The sequence below is a fragment of the Puma concolor genome, chromosome C1, assembly GCF_028749965.1.
Source record: "Puma concolor isolate L17-30 chromosome C1, mPumCon1.1.hap2, whole genome shotgun sequence".
Taxonomy (NCBI): Eukaryota; Metazoa; Chordata; class Mammalia; order Carnivora; family Felidae; genus Puma; species Puma concolor.
The window spans coordinates 140,749,247-140,771,766 of NC_141674.1; the positions used below are offsets into that span (position 1 = coordinate 140,749,247).

The 22,520-nt window shown below is 46.1% G+C and overlaps 1 protein-coding gene across 1 annotated transcript in view; it reads left to right on the top strand.

Annotated features, from left to right (window-relative positions):
* KIF5C (kinesin family member 5C) overlaps nucleotides 1–13,999 on the top strand; it is a 164,003-nt gene extending 150,004 nt beyond the window's left edge. The window contains exon 26 of the mRNA XM_025912817.2: nucleotides 10,102–13,999. The gene's annotated coding sequence lies outside the window, so the exon portion shown is untranslated. The remainder of the gene's footprint in view (nucleotides 1–10,101) is intronic.
* The last annotated feature ends 8,521 nt before the right edge of the window (nucleotides 14,000–22,520 follow it).

A 22,520-nucleotide genomic window follows, 5' to 3' on the forward strand; every position in this document is an offset into this window, starting at 1 on the left:
AGAATAACAGTATGAGGCCCAGTCCACCATGGTCTAAGAGGTTCCCTCTTCCAATCTTTGACCCACACAGAGTCTCCTGGCTGAAAGGGGTAAACGGGGGTCCCTAAGGAAATTGGGGCCCTCTCTGTGGTGTATCTTTGTAACTTGTTTAGGACTGTCCTCAAGGTCTGAAGCTGTTCTCTTATTCCTTTGTCTCCAATCTGGTGTAGGTCTCCTGGGAGTTTTCCTGAACATGGTGGGGGGCGGTGGGGGGGGCGCCTATATAATAACTCAAAAGGGGAGAATCCTAGTGCTCCAGGCATGCATCGGGCACACAGGAGGGCCAGCAGTAGTAAATCTGGACATGGGAGATTAGTCTCTTGGTGGAACTTAGCGAGGGTTTCCTTGAGGGTGCGATTCATCCGCTCTACGTTCCCTGAGCTCTGGGGTCGGTAAGCAGTGTGCAGTTTTCAAGTAATGTCGAGGCACTTTGTCAGGGTTTGTATAATGTCTGCCACAAATGCAGGTCCGTTATCACTGTGTATGGTTAAGGGTGGACCAAACTGAAGCACAATCTCCCGTAGAAGGGTTTTGGCCACCTCGCGACTTCATTCCATTCTGGTGGAGAATGTTTCGACCCATCCCGAATGTGTGCAGATTATTACAAGAAGGTACCTGAACCCTTTATTTGGTTGTATGTCAGTAAATTCCACCTGCAAGTCTTCAAAAGGGGCGGCCCCCATCCTTTGCCTGCCAGGAGGGGGCCATGGGGCAGACCAAGCATTGTTTTTGGCACACGTCACACATTGTTCACCGACAGCTGGGCATAATGGCGGCAGCTGGCTGATACAGTAGTTCTTTTTGAGGAGGGCCTCCAGTGCAGTTTTCCCTAGGTGCGTGAGTTGGTGATTCTCCTTCACTAGTGTTTTCCCATAGACGACGGGACAAAGATGTGCCCGTTTGGCATGACCCACCATCCCTCTTTGCTTGGTGTGCCCCCTTCTGTCGAGGCCCAACTTCTTTCTTCGTTTGTGTACAGGGGCGGGGAGGATTCCCTCTGGGGCGCAAGAGTCATAGTGTAGGTAGGAGCTTTGCCTGGGTTACCACAGGCGGCCACTCTGGCTGTTTTGTCGGCCAGGCGATTTCCTTGAGTTACGGGGTCATCTCCTTTCTGATGTCCCTTACAGTGTAGGATAGCCACCTTGTCTGGTAGCCATACAGCCTCAAGAAGCTCTAGTATTTCTTCCTTGGTTTTGATAGTTTTCCCTGCAGCAGTAAGGAGGCCTCTTTCTTTATAGATGGCCCCGTGTACATGCACAGTAGCGAAGGCATACCAGGAATCAGAGTAGATGTTAACTTGTTTACCGTTGCTAAGGATGAGGGCTCGGGTTAAGGCATACAGTTCAGCCCATTGTGCTGACCATCCTTCCGGCAAGGCCTTGGCTTCCAGAACTTCGGTGGTTGTGGTTACCACATATCCTGCTCTTCGGCTGCCCTCTTGTAAATAGATGCTCTCATCGCTGAACAGGGTGATCTCCGGGCTTGTTATAGCCTGGTCTTGGAGGTCTGGGAGGCTGGCATAGACTTCATCCACTACTTCGGAAGAGTCATGGTTGGGTCCTCCCTCCTCCGTGGGAAGGAAGGTGGCCGGATTTAGTGTTTTTACTGTTTCGAGAGTGACCCTTGGGTTTTCATAGAGAACGCCTTGGTACTGTGTCAGCCGAGCATTGGAGAGGAAACGATATCCTTGGGTGCTCACATGACCACATGTGAGACCTTAACATTAGGTGTTTGTCCCAGCGTGAGTTTGTCTGCCTCCTTGATGAGCAGGACTGTGGCTGCCAGTGCTCTGAGGCCCAGTGGCCATCCTGCAGCCACAGGATCAAGTGTTTTTGACAGGTAGGCCACTGGCCATTGCCAAGGCCCCATACTCTGAGTGAGCACTCCAAGGGCTATTTTGTCCTTTTCTGTACCAAGAGGTTAAAGGGCCTTTCTGTGTCAGGCAAATCCAGGGCTGGCTGGGGCTCATCCCAGAGCCAACTTTATTTCTGTGAAAGTGGCCCTTGCCTCCTCAGCCCCTGCGAGGGGCTCCGGTCTGGCCCTCTCAACAGTCATAGAGGGGCCTTGCTATGGCTGAGAATCCAGGAATCCAAATGCGACAGAACCCTGTGGCCCCTAAAAATTCATGCAAGCCTCGTTTTGTTTGGGGCTGTGGCAGTGTGGTGATAACTTTCTTCCTTTCCGGTCCTAGTTCTCTTTTTCCTTTTGTGAAGAAGAAGCCTAAGTATCGGACCTGCTGCTGACAAATCTGTGCCTTCTTCCAAGAGGTCCCATACCCCGAATAGGACAGGAGCTGCAGGAGGGGAGGGCCTTGGTACCTTTCTTACAGTCTTCTTGGGTGTCGCTGGCAAGGAGGAGGGCGTTTACATATTGGAGGAGGACACACCCTGTGGTTTCCCTTGGAAAGTCGGCGAGGTCTGCAGCTACTTCCTCCCCAAAAAGAGTGGGCGAGTTCTTGAAACCTTGGGGAAGTCGTATGGTCAGCTGCATCTGGCGCCCTGTAATGGGCTCAGTCCATTCAAAGGCAAACAATGGTTGACTTTGAGGAGCCAGGTGGAGGCAGAAGAAAGCATCCTTTAGGTCGAGGCATATAAACCATCTGGCTGACCCCAGAATTTGGCTGAGGAGAGTATACAGGTTCAGAACCACTGGGTGTAAGGAAACAGTCACATTGTTAATGGCCCTCAAATCCTGTACTGGTCGGTATCCTCCTCCTGGCTTCTTGGCTGGCAAGAATGGGGTATTCCAAGCTGATTGGCAATCAGTTAGGATACCTGCTTCTCTGAGCTTGGTCAGGTGCTCTTGTATACCCATTCTAGCCTCGAGTGGAAGGGGGTACTGCCTTTGTCTCTGAGGTTGGGCTCCAGGAATCAGGTCAACAATGATGGGGGCCCAAATCCAAGCTAGTCCAGGTGGGTTATCTTCAGCCCATACAGAGGGGAATGTAAGCCTGAATTCTGAAGGGCTACAGGGTAAGGCCTGGGTGCAGAAGAGTCTCCATTCTTCTTCCCTTGGCAGGGTAATCGCCAAGACCAGGGTTTTCTTCTGCCTTGGGTTTAATTGGAGGCTAGTGTGTCCAGTGGGTTCAAAAGTTATCTGGGCCCCAAGTTTGGAGAGCAGATCCCGGCCCAGGAGAGGAATTGGGCAGTCGGGTAAGTACAGGAATTCATGCTGGACCTTGTGACCCCCAAGTTCACATTGTTGAGCTTGACAGAAGGGCTGCTGCATTGCCCGTGTCCCAGTAGCCCCAAGTATGGTTGCCGTCTTTTGGCTTAAGGGCGCCACTGGGGAAGTAACAAAGGAGTATTCAGCCCCAGTGTCAACCATGAAAGTTATTGTTCGGCCCCTACCTTCATTTCAATTGTGGGCTCATGGGGGCCAAGAGAGAAAGAGCCCGGTCCCCCTCAGTCCAATTCTACCCCAGCCAGACAAACACGGTTCTCACCTTGAGGTTCTTCCCGATATGGCTGGGTTTTGAGGGCCCCTTCCGATTTGGACATTCATTCTTCAGTGTCCCTTCTCTTTGCAGTATGCACATTGGTCCCTTGCTAAGGGGGCTCTGGCCTTCCCCCCTTTGGGTGGTTGGGGTCTTCCCATCTTTGCAGCGTCTGTTTCTTTTAGTGCTGTGAGAAGGGTGACCTTCTTTTTTAGTCTTCTCTCTGCTTCTCTTTTGGCTGCAACTTCTCGGTTCATGAAAACTTTATTGGCGACCTCTATCAGCTGAGTGATATTCATCCCAACAAAGCCCTCCAACTTCTGGAGTTTTCTTCTGATGTCTGGGGCAGCCTGTGCCACAAAAGAGGTATTTACCATCTGTTGACTTTCTGGTGCCTCGGGGTCAAACAGGGTATATACACGGTATGCTTCACATAATCTTTCGTAGTAGTCTCCGGGAGACTCCCCAGGGTGCTGCATGACTGATGATATTTTAGTCTTGTTCATGGGCTTTCTGGCTCCAGCTAAGGCTCCCCAGAGGAGGGCTTCCTGATATCATCAGATGTGGGCCTGTCCTTCTTCTGTGGTGAAATCCCTTGTTGGGCGTTCTTCAGGTGCAGCAGCTTGAGCCCAGACAGCAGGGTCATTAATCCCTGGAGGTGCATGATCTTCTAGGTACTGTCGTGTTTCTCTTATCCTTCTTCTTTCTTCTGTATTAAGCAGAGTACGGAGTAACTGTTGACAGTCTTCCCAAGTCGGTCAGTGGGTCTGGAAGAGGGACTCCATCAAGTTGACCATTGCTTGTGGCTTTTCAGAGTATGATGGAGTGTTGTGTTTCCAGTTGAGGAGGTCGGTTGTGGAGAAAGGTTGATAATACATCATGGAACGGCTGGGCTGGACTATTCCATCCTCATTCTGTCTTTCAGGCTCTCATGTCTCCCTTACAGGCATTTGGAGAGCGTTAGGTCTGGGTCTGGGGTGCAGTCTGGCTGCTGGCCCTTGTGGGGGAGGGTTCTCCGGGTCCAGAGGGATGGGGAGATGGGTGGTGCCACTGCTGTGGCGACTCTGGTGGTTGTGACGGTGACTGCGGTGGCAGTGACTTCGGTGGCGGTGGCGTGGTGACTGTGGCCCTGGTGGAGAGAGAGATGGGGGAGGAGTTTCAGGCTCAGGGGGAGGGGGGAGGGAGCTTGGCGAGTCATAAGGAGGTGGAAAGACATTATCTTCCTCCGGGTCTCCTTCGTCTCCTTTAAATATTAGAGGAGCGGTGGGTCGCTTCTTTGGCTCCCTGGGTGAGCCTCCAGGTAAAGTGGCTAAAACCTTTGCCTGGCTCTGTTTGCTAACGATGAATCACACCCAAGGATGAATCACACCCAAGGTGGGGGATTTCGGGCAATTTCAAGCCTGGAGTCGATGTATGGAAATTGATCAGGGTGGCCTGGGTTCCCAGTGACTATTAGCCAAACCCGCTGCATTATTTGAGCATCCAATGTCCCTTCAGGGGGCCATCCTACATTGAATATGGGCCATTCTAGTTCACAAAAGGTCCTTAACTTCCTGGGTGTCATTTTCACCCCATAATCGCCTGAAAATCCCTTTTTAAAATTTTTGAGCATGACCTCTAAAATCGTAGGCTTACTCTGTTTTTTTCCCATTATTAATTTCTTTCTCGTATTCGGTGTCGCAAAGACAAAGGGAGGGTATCCCCTTGGATGAGAGGACCAATCAGACACTTCTCTCTGGTCGCATTCCTGAGGGAAACTTTAGGTGAGGTTTGGCTGTAGCGGACTCAGCTTTGTGACTTGCAATCGGAATCTGAGCCAATACCACCCTGGACCTTATACGCTCACCACGCACAGGAGAGCGCATTTAGACTCCGTAGACTCTTGGGGACCTTAAGGGTGCCTGTCCGTGGAGCCACAAACTCGAACTCGACTGGCAAGCCTGGCTGAGCCACACATTCACACACACACACACATACACACACACACACACACACACACACACACACACACACACACACACACACACCAGAGTCTATTACATTCCCTCCTGCAAAAATTCTCTACCTGTGAGAGCTGTTAAGGCTTCCAAGGATTGATCAGGTCCCCCTTCCACCCTTTTGGGTGGGCCTGACTTCTTTGGGGCCCCGGCCTTACCGGTTCCGATGTCGGGTCCAGGTCCTCATCTACCAGGTCTGAGTCCGGTGGGAACAATGGAGTGGGGCCAGCCCAAGGCAACCGAGAAGGAGACTGCCGAAATTCAGGCAGGGCGCACCTTCTCCCTTGCGATCCCTCACTCCATCACCGCCTCGCTGTTTTCCCAAACAGGTGGCAACAATGAGCCAGCACGGTTGGGTTTCCTGGTCAGGGAACCAAGTATGTTACGGAACCAGACTGGAACGCTGGCAGAAAAACCAAGCGGCACTTGGAGATCTTGGTGGATTGGAGATTTATTTAACACTGGTGGGCTCAGAGGAAACTGTTTCTCCACAGTCTGAGCCTGGAATGCAAGTGGGGAGGGTCATTTATAGCCGACAGCCTCCATTTCTGTGGGGGTTTTTGAATGCACAGCAAACAAAAGAAGAACCCGGAGGAGGGGTCTCTAAGCTAGAGACCAGAGTCTGTGTTAGTCCTGTTGGCCATTTTGGCGTACTTTATTTACTTCTCCAACAACATCAGTCAGGGAGCCTCCTTTACAGCAGGTCATGTGGGATCCTTAAGTCAGCCACACATGTGGTCTACCTCTGAGCCACTGGGCTGTTCAACTTGCTACTGCTGTTGGAAAACCCTAGTAATTAAGTGATTGAGTCACAAGAATGTACCTGCAGCGGGGGACTCTGCTTCAGGCGGGGTGATTGTGGCTTCAGGATATGAAGCCCAGCTGCCTGGGGTTGAATCCCAGCCTGGCCATGTTCTAGGTAAGTTACTGCATCCGTCTGTGCCTCCCTGCCCTCTGTGAAATGTGCCACATGACTATGTTGACCTACAGGGTGGCTATGGGGATTAAATGCATTACTATACACAGAGAGCTCGGGCGGGGGCCTGGCACAGAACGGGCACGTGTTGACATTATCTCGTCCAGGGCCATCCTATCTTCTACAGAGATCCTGAACTGTCAGGATCACACATCTTGTCAGTTGTGGATCCTGGACCAAGAAGTCCGATCGGCTGTGTAGCAGTTTTCAAAGTTCCTGGCCTTGGGACCCTTTATAGTCTTAAAAAGTATTGACATCAAAAAGCTTCTACATTCCTGGGGTATGTCTCTTGATATGTTTTATACTATTGATATAAATTGAAACAAAAATTTTAGATATCACTACTGTCAACCAAAATGCCACTTTTAATGAAAAGTAATTATTTTCCAAAACAAAAACAGCAGAATGGCATTGCTTTGCAGTTTTGCAAATCTGTTTAACATTTGGCTTAATGGACAGGACTGGATTCCCCTCTCTGCTCCTGCATTCTGTCCGTGCAGTGTGTTTATTTTAGTTGAATTAAAAAAGCCCAGCCTTGTCACTCCAGACAGGATTCTTGGGCATGGAGAAGTTATGATCATAGCACCTTCTTCACCCAGGGTTCGCTGGGTGTTGAATGAGTGATGTGAAAGAAGAGTGGAAGGTCCTAGTGGAAGGAGGGGAAGGGAATGGAATGCTGTGTGGCAAGAACTAGGGCCAGTGTTGTGGTGGATGTGGGGACAGGCCTGAAAGCATCAACAAAGTGGGACTCGGGGAGAGAGGCCAGAAGTGACTGCAGACGGGCCCTATGGCACAGGACTTAGAAACCAGCACTGTGAGCTCAAAGGAAGCAACCACGAGGAGCCGGAAGGAAGAGCGATCCTCCCTCCACAGCAGATTGCACTACTGCTCCTGTGAGATAAACCCACTTCTATTCAGCAGTGGTACGTGAAGTTCCATTGGTAATTCTTATAATGTGGGGATTGAACTGTAGAAAGGCAAAAGAGAAGATAAAACTATGTACTGTTTGGATTAAGCATAAATCCACTTGCAAGCAATTGCAAAAGCTAAAGTTGGGGAGAAAAATCTCGAAATACGTTCTTGCAAAACTCTTGTATAATTAGCTTCTTTCTTCAGCCTCCCCACCCCTTCTAAAGAAAGGCGATTTTATTTCCTTCTAAGTCTGGTCACACGTTGCCACTCTGAATTTCCATCTCCAGTTTGGCAGAGGCCCAGGGACAGCCTCGTAGCAAGTCACTTCAGCCAGTACTGTGCTTGCAGCTGAGTGAGGAACAACTCTGAGCCATCCAAGAGGGTCCACAGAACTGGGTGTTAAATGTTCTCCAGATTTGCCGGCCTCGCTGGGTGGCTGCTCTCTGCCATCGGAAGTCAGAAATGGTTTCTCCAGGGGCCAACCCATTTACTTTTATAAATTCTATCCATGTCCCCCCGCTCTGGATTTATCAGAAGAGATGAGCATTCAGATCGTTGGGGGATGTTTGGGAATCCTTTTTTCTTGGGCTTGCTGGAAAGACTGCTTTGGCAGATGGGCTGTAAAGATCTTTAATTCAGAATGCAGAATGACTTCTTCATGGTAAAGGACCCTTTCTTTATTGGGGGCGTTCCTGTGTTTTTCCTTTCCACAGCCTGTCACGTCTCCGGCTTTTCACCCGCCTTGAGGTGACTAAGCAGTTTGGGTCTCCTTTGTGGCCCCCTGTTTCTAACGTACTGCTGGCCAGAACGTGCTGAGTCTTGCCCATGCAAGGGTGGGGGGTTTGAATGAAAGGCCGTTGTCCCCTGGCATTTCAGAGGCCACCCCACCAAGTATGTGTCTTTAATCCTAGGCTCTGTCAGCAAGGTTGGCAGCAATCCTCACGTTAAACCCTAACCCTACAATTTAAGGCGTGTGCTCCTACCTCCCTGCCTCCAGGTGGTGGTCTTCCGAAAGCATCCAAGAGCCTATTGGTTTTCAGCTCAAACTGAATTAAAGTGACAACTATGACCAGGCTTCTAGAGTCTTCATCTCTTGTCCTAATAATGAGCACAAAATCTTACCGGAAAGGCTAAGCATTCAAGATGCTCTTCCCAGAGACAAATCTTTCTCTGTAACTTCTAAACAGGACATGAATATTATCATGTAGGGTTCTTGAAGCCATTTTTAATGGAGCAGATTTCTACCTGTGGAGTTACACCATTGGAGCAAGAGGTGGTAGCTACCAAATGAGCTTTCTATTTTTTGTGTCTGTCTCTTTTCTCCTACACAATTTCTGTCTTTTTTCTCCTCTTCCCTCCCGCCTACCCACTTTGCTCCTACCTTTTTTATAATCCCTTTACACATGCTGAATTTTTACTATTTATTTATAATTTGCATCCTGCTTATTTATGCAAAATATGTGAGGTTACTTACAATATTATAACACAGGAGTCAGGAGAGTGAAGAGAAAAAAACTAGAGAGGGAGAGAGCACTATAGCAGGAATCTGAGATGTTTAGCACAGTTGAGCACTAAAGTTGGATGTAAGCCTTCTTCTAGAGGGAAAAACAGCGCGATGTGTCAGGTTATGGAGTTCCTTTTAAAACCAGATGGACACGTGGGTTTTTCTTATGTGTGTCATATTTCCATGCCAGGCAATTCCCTGTTTCTCCAGGACGAGGCTCTACTTATCGCTGCTGTCACCCCCTCCCCATCCCACAAGCACCTTGAGCTCTGCACAAAACCCATAGGAAGATGACTGGCAGACCCACGGCTTCCAGCTGGTGGGAAGAAGCTGAACCCTTTGCTTTCTTCCTGAAAGTTGACTTTATTAGAGTTGGTCCAAAGGCGACAGAGGCCACTTGGGGCTGGCCTCTGAGTCAGGACTTAGCCCAGACTTTTATCCTGGAGACCTGAGCATGACCAGATGGACCTCTGGTGGGCAAAATCAAAGGGGATGTCTCCTCCGAGTAACTTCCTCAGCCCAGGGAGGCGAAACCTACCTTTCAGCCGGGACTGGGAATCTGTTTCTTGAGAGAGCCTGGGTTAGGGGTCATGTCTGAGCTGCCTTAAAATCCCAAGTGCTGGCAAGTGCAAAGGTGTTTTGAGTACTCCTTAGGAATGAGAAAATGCATTCTGTTCCTCTATCACCAGTGTCAATAGATACGGGACTTTTGGAAGAGACTGTGGTCAGGGCTAAATGCTTAAATCAAAAGCAGTAAATAGGAGCTGTGCTGTCTGATACACTAGCCACTAGCCACATGTGGCCACTGAGACTTGAAATGTGGCCAAGTCCAAACTGAGATGTGGTCAAAATGCAAAATATACACCACATTGCAAACACTGTGGGAAAAAAATTGAAGTATCTCAATAGTGATATTGTAACATAAGATAGCTCAACCTGTAATAATGATTACATGTTGAAATGACAATGTATTGAATTTATGGGGTTAAATGAACTGTATTATTAAAACTCATTTGACTTCTTTCTTCCCGCTTTTTAATGGAGCCACTTGAAAATTTAAAATTAAATATGTGGCTCACATGGTATTTATATTGGACAGCTCAGGTCTGAATATCTAGAATATTCATCTAAATATCTAAATACTCTAGATATTCTAAATATGAAAACATTTTTTGAGGAGTGTATTTCCACTGTGTTCCCTAACGCCTATGTTCTCTCTCTTGTTCTTTTTCAACAGATACGGCTCTCCACGCAGCATGTCAAGGACTACATTAATCACCAATTCCTATATATTTTTTTTCCCCTCCTACACAAAATTTCCATTTTCTTTTACATTTGTTTACCCCAGCCATCTGCAGTACACCAGTTTCAGATATTTGAGCTGTGTAGAATTTCTGTGTGTAGAGGTGTGTGCTTGGGCTTTTCCTGAGAAATCTGAAGGGGACACTAACAGAAGATCCACTTACCCCTGGGAACCATTGCCACGACTCGGCTTCAGGGTGCTGGGTGGTCTCTGGGCAGTCCCTGGAGCCTCCTCTCTCCATAGTGCACAGTCCCAGCAAACGCCCTCCATGCCATTCCCTGGGGGGAACATCCAAGTGCCCTGGAGGCGGGGAATCACGCTCCACTGCACCTGTCTGGTCTCCTGTAAAATAAACATATTACTTTATATTTTTAGGGAACAACAACAAAAAAAGTGCTGCTATAAGGTTCAAAATTTTCATTCTGAACACTTTTCTGAAACAAATTACCCCAAAGAAGCATTTTGAATATCCCGGTCACATCTTTGGATCTGTGAAATACACTTTTAGTAGGGCACCTGTTAAAATGCAAAACAAATTTCTTCAAGGCAGAAAAACAATCTGACAGTAGCAATGTAGAATTTGTTCATTCAAACACATCTATGTAAATGTGAAAAGTCATAAAATTCACCTGAGCTGCTTGCTAGTGAACCTGCAGCGACTAGTCTCAGCCAGCCCACTTTGAACATCCTTTCTTCAGGAGTGTTGAAAATGCTGCAAAGTTAGGTGATTGGAAATGCGGTGGCCCCCTCCTCGCTTCCTCCTCCCTGACCCTACTGGAGCTCGCATTGGGGATGGCTTCTTCCTGTAGGGAACCATCTTAAGCCTTGAGGGGGTACTGCTGATGAAATCCAGGATCATTCATTCCCACAGTTGAAAAAGGAAGCCCTCCGGCAGGGGAGTAATTGACAAATATTTGTGCCTGTGAATAAGTTGCTGTAAATTGTTATGTTAACCCTTCATTGCGGATTGTTTTTTTGAGTTTGTTCTGTGGCTTCAAATTGATAGATTTCATCTTCTTAAGCAGAATTAGAAGAACTCGGTATGGATGGGTTTTTTTGTTTTTTTTTACATTTAACTATTGGTTTATTTAACACATGAATTTAAAGCTGAATCAACTCTTACTTCCAGTTGTGGATTTTAGAATGATTGATTTCCAAGTAGTAAAGTCTTCAGGGAAGCTGACAAAGGTTCAATTAACTTGGTCTTGTGTGCTGCTACTAGTTTTGACAAATTGGAGGGTAAGTCAGTGACGACCAGACTAATCTCAGTGAAAGCATCCATCCTATCTCTGTGCCTGCCCACGATGAGGAAGCTGGCACTGTCCCTGCTGCTGTCACCACAGGAATGAAATGTAGGCCGGGTAGACATGGAGTTTTCTCTTTGCTGTGTGAGTCGTAGTTGAAGTGTGTGTGTGTGTGTGTGTGTGTGTGTGAGTGTGTAAAGCACTGAGGACTGTGAATTAACTTCCAGACTTTTCTTGTGTAAAATTTCCCTAACACAGCAAAGCTGCTTTGACTTAATTTATTTGTTAAATGTTGCACTTTGTTTATGTGTTTTGGTTTTTTTTTTGGGGGGGGGACTAAGGAGAAAGAAGAAGACAAATTCTACTGAAGTATTTATTTCATTAAAATGACAATTTTGCATTCATTTACATTTTAAAAATTCTTCTTTTGATTTTCTTATATTGCCAGTAACTTGCCTGCTATACATGCTCAATGGCTATTTACGGTCTGATAGAAGGGGCTTTGTAGGGCAGCATTTGCAAACCTTATCAGGTAATAACATATGCCATAGATTATAATCTTGCCATTAATATGTTTGGCTCTGATTTTAGAGGCTGAAGCATTGGTCTTGGAAAGGATTGCCAATTAGTAGTTGAGTGACCCTACTGTCTATCATGCAACTGTATTACTTTATGTTTGGAAATTGGACAAAGGTCAGTAATTCTTTCTGGGGGCTCCCTTGTTAATAGATTATTTTAGATTCTTTCCAAAGTAACTTTTCTGTGGTTACCCCTTTTCTATTTCTCAAGAATCGCTTGGTCCTTTCATGTTTCAAAAAGAACTACGTGTTTCACTTGTAGTTCCATATTTCTTGATCTCCACAAGGGACTGACAAAATTCACACCACTTTTATTCACAGAGAAAGTTGGCTTTGATGTCTCTTAAAGATAATTCTGCTACTTGCTGATCAGCCAGTCAGTTCACCTAGCTTCAATCTTTATGGACCTCTAAGCTAACTTTCCCACACTGTGACTAAAAGATAGATTATTGGGGAATACAGTATATTCAAGTGGATCCCTAAATATTACTTGGTATAATTAATATCAGGACCATATTCTCTGTAGGCCACTTTTTTAAAAAGCCACATTGATGCAATTTTCCTTGGTTTTTAAGGTTATTACTCCTTTCCATTTGTACTCTAAATATAAAAACCACACTTCTGAATGGCTGCGCCTATGATTATATTTTTGGTTGTATGCTGCTTTTTGCTAGAGAGAGAAAGAGAGAGAATGTGTGTGTTTCTCCTCTGTGAATAATTTTATATTTCATGCTACTTCTTGAAAGTTTACTTTTTGATGCTATAAGGGAATAGCCAGATGGTTTATACAAATAATCTCTACCTGCAGGATGGTGGATTGTTAAATTAGAGAAATGTTGGTTGGGATATCAAGATTTGTGGTTGCATTTAACTTACCAATTGCATTCTTGTAACATAGTATGTTCCTTCATTGACTGTATTATCAATTCATAAAGTGCTTTTAAGACTTAAAAAGATTTATAGGTGGAGACTAAAATATATTAATGCCAAATATGTTTTGATCGTTTACTAGACAATTCTGTACAAATGCCTCATCTCTTCAAAAGCTGTACGGTTGGTTTGTTTGAATGGCAGGTAGTAGGGAGAGTAAATGTGGATTCAGACTTTTAAAGGAAATAGTACCATGATTATAAAAAATTAGAATTCATAGTAATATTGGGATAAATGAAGAAAAATGTTTGTCTGGAACGTAGCATCTAGTGACTTTGTGATGCCCTAATTTCACATGAAGAAGGGACATTTCTGTCCAAGGCCAGACCAAGCCATCCCCAAGACTCATGGGAGAATTATCAGTTCTCTTTTCCTAGAGGAATAACTGAAAGCAAATAAAAGTCTTGACAGTCCCCTCTTTGAAGTGTATTTTTTTTAGCAGGGCAGGAGACATTGAGAGTCTGGCTACATGACATATTAGGGAAGTTTTTCCCTGGAAGGGAGCAGGGGGAGGATTTCACTTCATTGTCTCACCCTGAGTAACTTGCGTAAACTAAAGGAACCATCGTAGCCTAAAATGGTTTCATTTAACACTAACAATTTAGACTGTTTAAAAGTATTGAATAAGGGCTAGGTCACTGCTGAAAGAAGCACTGCTCCATGAAGTCTGCTTACACATTTACATATCGTGTACCAATTTTAAATAATTTTCATTGTGTGCAGATACAAGGGGAATAGGGCATCCTGTAGGATTGTACATGTTTAGTGTGTAAGTATGTAATGTGTACTGCAGATGTGTTTTCTCTGGGCTTTATGTCTCTGTACAGTAGCTTTCATTAAAAAAATTTGTGGACAGAATTGTTTTGGTGGTTTGAAGGGGACAATGGCCGCTTATATCAAGTGATGATGCTGTAATATAGTACATGTAACAAAAGATCTGGAAGTAACCCTCCCCTGGCTCGTGGAAAACTTTGGTTATCCTCCAGGTTCTAAAATGAAGATGTATGGATACTCTGGCAGACTGCATGTTGTATAATTTGAAAAATACTAAAAGTGGAAAATAAAATTGAGTTAAACTTTGTCTGGTCTGTTTTTTTTCTTTTGTGAGTCGTCCTAAAGGTATTCTCACCTAAGGCCTCAATGCCAGTGTTAGGAGGAACCATTTTTTGGCCTCAAAAGAACATTTCAGCGAACAGCCGCTCAGACCCAAAGCATGAGTAAAGTTCAGCACTGACGTTTTTGCCTCTGACTTTGCTCAAATACCTATTTTATTTATTCATTTATTTTATTTTATTTTTTACATTTATTTATTTTTGAGAGAGAGAAGGAGACACAGAATCCGAAGCAGGCTCCAGGCTCTGAGCTGTCAGCACAGAGCCCGACACAGAGTTCGAACCCACAAACTGCAAGATCATGACCTGAGCTGAAGTCGGTCGCTCACCCAGGCGCCCCCCCCCCCATTTTTATTTTTTATCGAGGAACCAAGAAAACCTGGCATTTGTTCCTTAAGCGGTGAAAAGATGGCAACTGATATAAATAAGTATCTTAAACTTTTTTTAAGGTAAGATTGAGTTACAGCTCAATAGACCAGTGTCATAGCTGGATTTCTGAATTTCTTCTTGCCCAAGTAAGGCACTTACTCTAACAATATGTTAGCACACTGGCATTCTTTAATGCAGTAGAGCCCTGTGTATATTGAAAGATTATTGGCATCTTTTGAGAAAGGTTGGCCTGTTTGTGTTCCTGTTTAACCTGAATATTAGTATTAATGTATAGGTCTGAGAGCTTATGAAAGGACTCCGGACTGTGATGCCTTTGGAGAATAACGAAAGGCAGAATGCAGGATGATTTCATCTGCTTTCAGCAAGGAGCCTTCTATACCTCAGGTCACTGGAATCCTGTAGCCCTGCAGGCACTGTGTATGTAAAATACCCTCCTTCTCATTCTTGGTTTGGTTAATGTTGCATGAGAGCCAGACAGTAAACTGCTTTAATCAGTTAAAATGGAAAGGATGGATGCCAAATCAACGTTTCTAAGTGGGATTGAGGGCACTGCTTCTGATGATGTGCTTTTATGATGTCTTATCCATCTTTCTTGAAATTGTTATTCTCCCGAGAACTTGCAAGAGGCAGTTTCTAGATAGCAGATCGTTAAAGGTGACTTATATAGTAAAACTTTACACGTGGATCATATTTAGGCTGAAGCCTGCGTATTTGAGGTGGAAAAACAGTCCTCTGAAAGAACTCAATTACAAAGCAAATTGCAGGATCAGTGGGAAATGACCCCACAGGTCCCTGAAAGCAGGGGTTCTGCAACACAGGAGGGCTGCATTAACCCCCCCCCCCACCTCCCCCCCTTGCTGTTCCCCAGGGTCCTGCAAGTTGTTCTCCAGGTTTCCGGTTCCATGGAGCTCTGAATGGTGCTCCAGCTAGGACTTGGAAGTACATTCAGAGCTGTAGTGTCTGTGGGAGAATGTGGAACTGAAGCTGTAAGCTGCAAAGGTAATTACTGGTGACGTGTGTATTGGCAGCTTTAATTCTGGCATTTGTGACAGGTTACATCTTGTGATTTGTCTTATGTGCATAATAAATTGAAGAGAAGTAGGAGGCATTTCTCAGGTGACACATCAAATAAGAATGTGGGCCCACTTGACAAAAGGCATCCTGCCATGGGGTTTTTACTTTCCCTTTGGCGTTTGGTGGTTCTTCATCCAATCTGCAAAGAACACATCAATTTCTGTGTGGTTAGTCGGGCTCAAAATAGTAAAAGACTTGCAGGTATCCCCACGGATCTTTCCACTTATAACACTGTGGATGGCAAAGGCTGGAATTCTCCATCTGCTTTGCCTCCTCAGTGCCAACTACTCTGTTTGGGAGTCCTCCCTGTCTGGCACCCTCCAAACTCTCACCCCTCCCTATGACCATACTGCAAATGATTCTCATAGGATAGCTCTTCAAAGAAAATTTACCTAAAATGATACTTTACTCCTTCAAAACATATACATGAAACTAGGGAAATTGGCAAACTTGCCCCAGATGACATGTTAACCGCATCAGAACCTCAAAATGCCCAGAGAGCTGCGGGAAGCAATCAGTTAATTCGGAGAGATGATTCTGGCTGTGTGCCAGATACTGTTTTAAGTGCTTTACATGTATGAATCCATCTAATCCTCCTAATAACCCCATGAGGTAGGCACCATTATCTCCACATTAGTGGGGAGGAAACAGGCACCAGAGAGGTTTGGTAACTTGCCCAAGGTCTCACAGCTGGGAGGAGGAGTCAGGTTTGAAACCCAAGCAGTCTGGTCCCAAGGTTTGTGTTCTCAAGAGCTGGCAAATATCTCCCAGAACAGTGCTCGGTGTGATGTGGGCTGGGTGGGGGTTTGGGGGAGGGTGGGGTGGTGATGATAACCAGCAACCAGCCTCAAAAACCCTCTTGTAAACAATTTATACAAAGTTTTATACCTTTGCAACGTTTCTGTGTTTTCTCCTTTCAGAGGAATCTGAGAATTCCTTGTTAGTTGAATTACATTAAGCAATCAAATGCTAGTAAAGAATCATCAAAATAATAATGAAAGCGGATGCCCCACAGCAGGAGTGCCTGCTAATGCACCTTCTAAAGGAAGTCTGCAGCCACTGCAATTGTCAGACTCTTTTTCTGTGTAACAGACACTCAGAAGCTACAGTCACTCCTGTCAGTTTCGTACTATTTGCCTTAAGAATTTAACTTCACTCGTGTTGACTTTTTTTTCCTCTTTAGGACATTAATTATCTCTGGTTGCATTTTAAAATATATAACCTATGTCCTCTGCTGTTTAAGCTCCAAGTGAAAGCAGGGCTCTCTTGCCTCATCTGGGCCAGCTGGAACGGGAGGTCTGAGGGGCACTGGTGGGGTCCCCTCCCCCCGCCCCCCAGGTCTGTGTGAGGCCTTGGAGGAGGCTGCTCAGGGAGCCCTGCTGATAGTAGCTACCCCTACCTCACCTCCAGCCTTGTCAGGATGATTAATAGAGCCTCATTTTAGTGCTTTAGGTTTCAAAAAAGTAAACATGCCAACCATACCACACATGCATATGCAAGTCCGACTGCAGAAAAGGGGCAGGAAAGCACAAGCGGGGTCCTTGTGAGCACCCCCCCACCCTGCTTTACCACAGACTCCCTTTACCTCTGCCTCTCCTGTCTGAGGGTGCTTCTGATGGGCTACTACAGAGTTGAGAAGGACAGGCTGATGGCAGGTTTGTCTAGGTCCTGGGCAGCTACCTCCTTCAGCCAGTGCCATCATGGCTGCTGGCCTGCAGACCCCAAGCACTAGCCTGGCTTCTCTGCTGCTCTGCAGTGCCCCCTTCTGGGACATGCACGCAACAGTAAAATACCCCTGGAGCACTGGCTCTCCACTATAGAACCTCTGAGTTAATTCCAAAATAGAAATAATGATGGACTTGGGACCTGGATCCAAGTCGACTTCATACTGACCACTGTGGGATTATGATTAAGCTGTTTGGCTGTACAGCATCTCAATGGCTTCGTCTCCATACCTGGATTAGGAGATTTCTGGTCCACTACTCTCTACCCTTCACTATTGGTTGGAGGATCAGATGAGAAATTGTGTGCCAGCATTCTATGAAAGTGCCACTTAAACATAAGAGATTGTTATGTTAAAAGACAAAATTCAACTGAGTACATTTTAAAGATCTTACTGGCCTTATGCAATGATTCATGAACTGGGCAGCATGAATCTAGCAGATAGAAAGGAGCTCCGAGGAGCAGTACAGAATGAAAGACTTACAGGCAGAAGGGAGTGGGAACAAAGACAAAAAAAAAAAAAAAAAAAGAAGAAGAAAAAGAAAAAGGGCAGAGTGGTTGTGGCAAGGTCACTTTCCTTTAGAGGATGGCAGGGGTCCCTCAGGCAGATTACCTAACTAGTGCTGACCAGGTGATTCCTGGTTGACTGGTTTAAGATTCCATTTCTGGAAGAGCTGAAACTGAGTGACGGTTTGGGCTTAGCACAAGTGACTCCTTTTGGGGCCTGTTGTATTGTTTTTAGCAGTTATTATAAAAAGCTTCCTAGGAGAAGGTATTCGCACCTTGGACCCCGATGATGCCTTTACCTATCACCCCCGATACGTAGCAGAGAAGAGTATGGCAGACCCTGGGAATTGTCTGATTCTACCCAGTGAGATCAAATCTCATTGTGGCTTTTCGTTTAGGGTTCTTCCTTTCCCACACCTCCCCGCCCTTCCTTTTGGGGAAAAGCTGCTCTTAGGCTGTTTCACAGGGTAAGAGTATCCTCAACCTGCAATGAGGAGGGTTTGGGGCTGGTGTCCCATTTTTGCGCCTGGTGTCCATCATCTCTGTGCCTGGCGTCCATTGTCTCTCTGCCTGGTGTCCACCTCTGTGCCTGGTGTCCCATCTCTGTGCCTGGTGGCTGTTCGTATCAGGGCTCAGCTGCACTCAAGGTCCTGACACCTCATGCATCAAGTCCATTCTGCATCTCAGAAATCACAGCTACTTCGGAGGGTCTACGTCCCAGCAGCATTTCATAGGAGCTTGACAAGTTCCCCAAAACGAGATGAGAGGCACTCAAGGAGTCACTTAGCCAAAGCCGGGACACAAAAGCCTACTCAGCTGCTGGCAGCATCTGGAAACAAGCTCTCTGCTGCTTCTGCTGCAAAGAGCCTGGTATCTGAAAGCTCTCCTCCTGGCACCACGCTGGAGGCAGGTACTCACTGTGCGGGGCAAGCTCTTCTGTCCTTTCTGCGTGGGCCTGCTGCTCATAAACAGATGACTTACCACCGTGACCTCCGCTTTCTACTCGTCTTCTTTCAGCTGTAAACCCAAGAGAAAACAAATCCAAACAGGTGAACTAAGCTGTCCAAGGTCACATGGTTGGTCTTGGCTCTCGAGCTCAGATTCCTTCTATTACAGTCTCCTCTGTTTGCCCATCTCAATTTTCTCATTCCTAATTTCCCCTATGACTTGTAAGTAAATAGTGTCTTTTAAAGTGGTTTTCGCTTTACTATATTAAGCCAATAAAGTGGGGAGTTCTTGGAAGAAATAAAGTGTACATCACCAATACTTGGAGTAGAAAAGAAGGCTACGGAGGCACATTAGAAATCATCTGTTTCCACCCAGCAAGGGTAAACACTGCCCTCACGTCACACACGGACAGCCGGAGCCCAGAGCTCCTCACTCCACCCACACTTCACTCCGCTGCACCAACCCTCGGCCTGCAAAGACAGAGGCTAGTGACGGTAACTGATGGCGGTGGGCGCCTCCCTGACGTCCCTGGGTCAAGCATTGCGTGACGGTTAGTCGCGTGGAAGTGTTTTGTACACATGTGAACTGTGTGCCAGGAACCTGGCGATCAGGACTGGACCTTGGCAGTTCATAGTCCAGAGTTCCGGTAGCTCCCACTCTTCTCTGGAGTAACCGAGTGGCTCTCTGGGAAGTAAAGTGCTTAGTAGATCATGCATGGCTCATGATAATAGCTAGTTTTTCATGTGCATTCTGGAATCTCTTAACAAGGGATGGATGAGAATGGTACTGTTATTTTCCCCACATGCAGATAAAGAAACTGAGGTATGGAGAGCTAGGGAGTGGTGGAACTCGCTGTACAGTCCATATTCTTAATCATTTTTTAATGTTTATTCAGTTTTGAGAGACAGAGAGAGAGAGTGCAAGCGGGGGAGGGGCAGAGAGAGGAAGACACAGAATTCGAAACAGGCTCCAGGCAGAGCCCGACACGGGGCTCAAACCCACAAACCGTGAGATCATGACCTGAGCTGAAGTCGGCCACTTAATTGACTGATCCACCCAGGTGCCCCTTAATTTTTTTTCTTTTAGAGAGGCGTGGTGGAGAGATAGTGTGTGAGCTGGGGAGAGCTGAGAGAATCCCAAGCAGGCTCAGCACTGTCAGTGCAGAGTGTGATGAAGGTCTTGAACCCACAAACTGTGAGATCATGACTTGAGCCGATATCAAGAGTCAGATGCTTGACTGACTGAGCCACTCTAGTCCATAGTCTTAACCAGGTTTACATGGTTACCAAGGAGCATAGAGAGACGAGGCTGCAATCATGTTTCACTCTTAGACCAGAGCTTATTCACAGAACCTGAGCGACATACAGGAACGGTTGCAATCTCTATGTGATAAACTCAAAATGTTAGCATTCATTCACTCTTTCTGGAAATACTTGAGCACCTCTTTTGTACACAGCGTTGTTTTCAGAGCTGGAGAGAAGTGGGGAATAAGGCACGACAGTCTTTATTCTCTTACAGGCAAATGACGAACGAGTGCACACTACTTTCTAATATGATCGAATACATTTAAGTGCTATGAAGAAAGTAAAACAGGCTGCTGTGGTAGCAGGTGGCTTGGTCTCCTTGGAACCAAGTAGTCAGGGAGGGCCTCTGTGAGTGACTGAAGGAGCCAGCCATGCAAAGATCTGGAGACAGTTCCAAGCAGAAGGGACAGTAAGTGCAAAGGTCCTGAGGAAGATTTTGCTTGGTGTGTTAGCGGTAATAGAACTCTGATTTTACACAAAGAGTTTTCTCCACACTGGCATTTCACTTCCTCATTGACCTTCAGCAAATTAAAAAGATGATGCATATGTTTGTGTTACCTTCAAAAGTAGAAACTAAATTCGGAATAATCAAGAACTTCTATCCTGGGTTTAGAAACCCACCACCAAAGGCATTTGGACATTTTTGTAGCCAGCAATTTTGTAAGCAGACCCATAGCTTTGTAGTCCATGTTTCAGTGCTTGCTCCGAAACCCGAGGGAAAGAGGGCAAGCAACCCTAAGAGGATGTGTTTTAGACAGCCCGGCAAATTCACGATGATCCGTGGTCCCTGAGAGCGTAAGGCAGCATACTGAGGAATAAATATGGAAAAGCTGATTCGCTGCCCAGCCTCAGGGCCAAGCACTTGCCTGAAGGGGCCACCTGTATCTTTTAATAGTCTTCTCAGGGACATACTGCCTCTACAGTGTGTCACTTGGAAATTCTGCTCGCTGCCCAACACACTTTGGAGAGGTTATTTCAACTTGCTGCTGCTTTAGGATTCTGTGATTGGTGGACTTCCAAAACCCAAAGAAACCTATGTATCCTTGGCCGCCCTTGGTAAGCGTGGAGAGAATTTCACCAGACAAAAAGCAAAGGTTCTGGATTTTGTCAGATAATTCTTGCGCTGACATTTTTGGGTGTCCCTGAAGCGTAACTCTGATAGCCATTCTTGCTGTAGCTGTTGCCTGTTCTGTTCTTGGTTCAGACTCATTTCTTGCCAAGATCCGCCAGGAAAGAAGTGTTTCCCGCTGCGGGCCTCACACAACTAAATGGCACCAGACTGAAGTTCCCTGTTCAGTGACTAATTAGCCCGTGGCTTTAGGAAGTGGGACAAAGGATCTACATTTTTGTAGGATGTCACTTGAAAGTGTGAGCTGAATAGCGTCAGCTGTTCAAATAGCAAAGCTGGATACAGTGGGGTATGTGGAGGGGGTGGGTCCCAGAGTGAGGTAGCAGTCCGGGCAAGAAAGGTCTGGGTTTCTCTGAGATTTAAAGGGCTAACACAGAGGTGGCTGCACATTTTATTTTTCTCTAAAAGGAAGGCTGATTTCTAAATGGGTGAAAGGGAGGGGAGCTTGGGTGGCTTTTGATTGGTTAAGCATGCAGCTCTTAAATTCGGCTCAGGTCATGATCTCACCGTTGGTGAGTTTGAGCCCAATCAGGCTCCATGCTGACAGTGCTGACCCAGCATGAGATTTTCCCTCTATCTCTCCCCCACCCCTGCTCACTCTCTCTCTCTCTCTCTTTCAAAACAAACAAACAAACAAACAAAATGGGTGAAGGTGAGTGGGAGGTACAGGTTTCTAGTTATGGAATGAATAGGTCATGAGGATATAATGTACAGCCTGGGGGATATAGTCAATGGCATTGTCGTAGTTAAATGGTGACAGATGTTTGCTACGCTTGTGAGCACAGCAGAACATGTTGACTTGTTGAATCACTGTATCATACACCAGTAACTAATGTAACATTGTGTGTCAACTATACTTCAATTAAATAAGTGAATGAATGAATAAATTAATAAATAAAATAACTTAAAAAAAAAAGAAGCCTCATTTTGTTGTTTTTAGAGCACTACTCATGTGAACCCTGGGTTGTGGAGAGAGTTAACATTTCTCTTCCTTTGTTCAGGTGAGGTGAGGGCATGGCTTAGAGGGGAGGGACGCTCTCGGTGGATGTGGGGCTGGAGCTGTTCCAAACTCAACCTCTCCCCAGGCTTGCTTCTGCACCTGAGAAATGAGAAGTTGGATGAGATCCGTTTCCTAGGCTTGCCTGTAGGTGAGTAGCACCTGGAGTGCTTATTCAACACCACTCATCTCTCCGGAATCAGAATTCTCAGGAGCAGTGATCTGCCTCTTGAGCAGGCATCCCCAGTGACCTTCCTCCAGAAGGATGTCTGGGAACAGCAGCCTGCAGGATCTCTGACAAGTCTTCCGGCCTCAAGACCCTTGGCTAAGTCTGGAAGACAGTGATTCCTAACCAGTTCTGAGACCCTAACGTCTTTGCAAATTTAAGGACAACTGTGGATTCTCTCTTTAAAAAAAT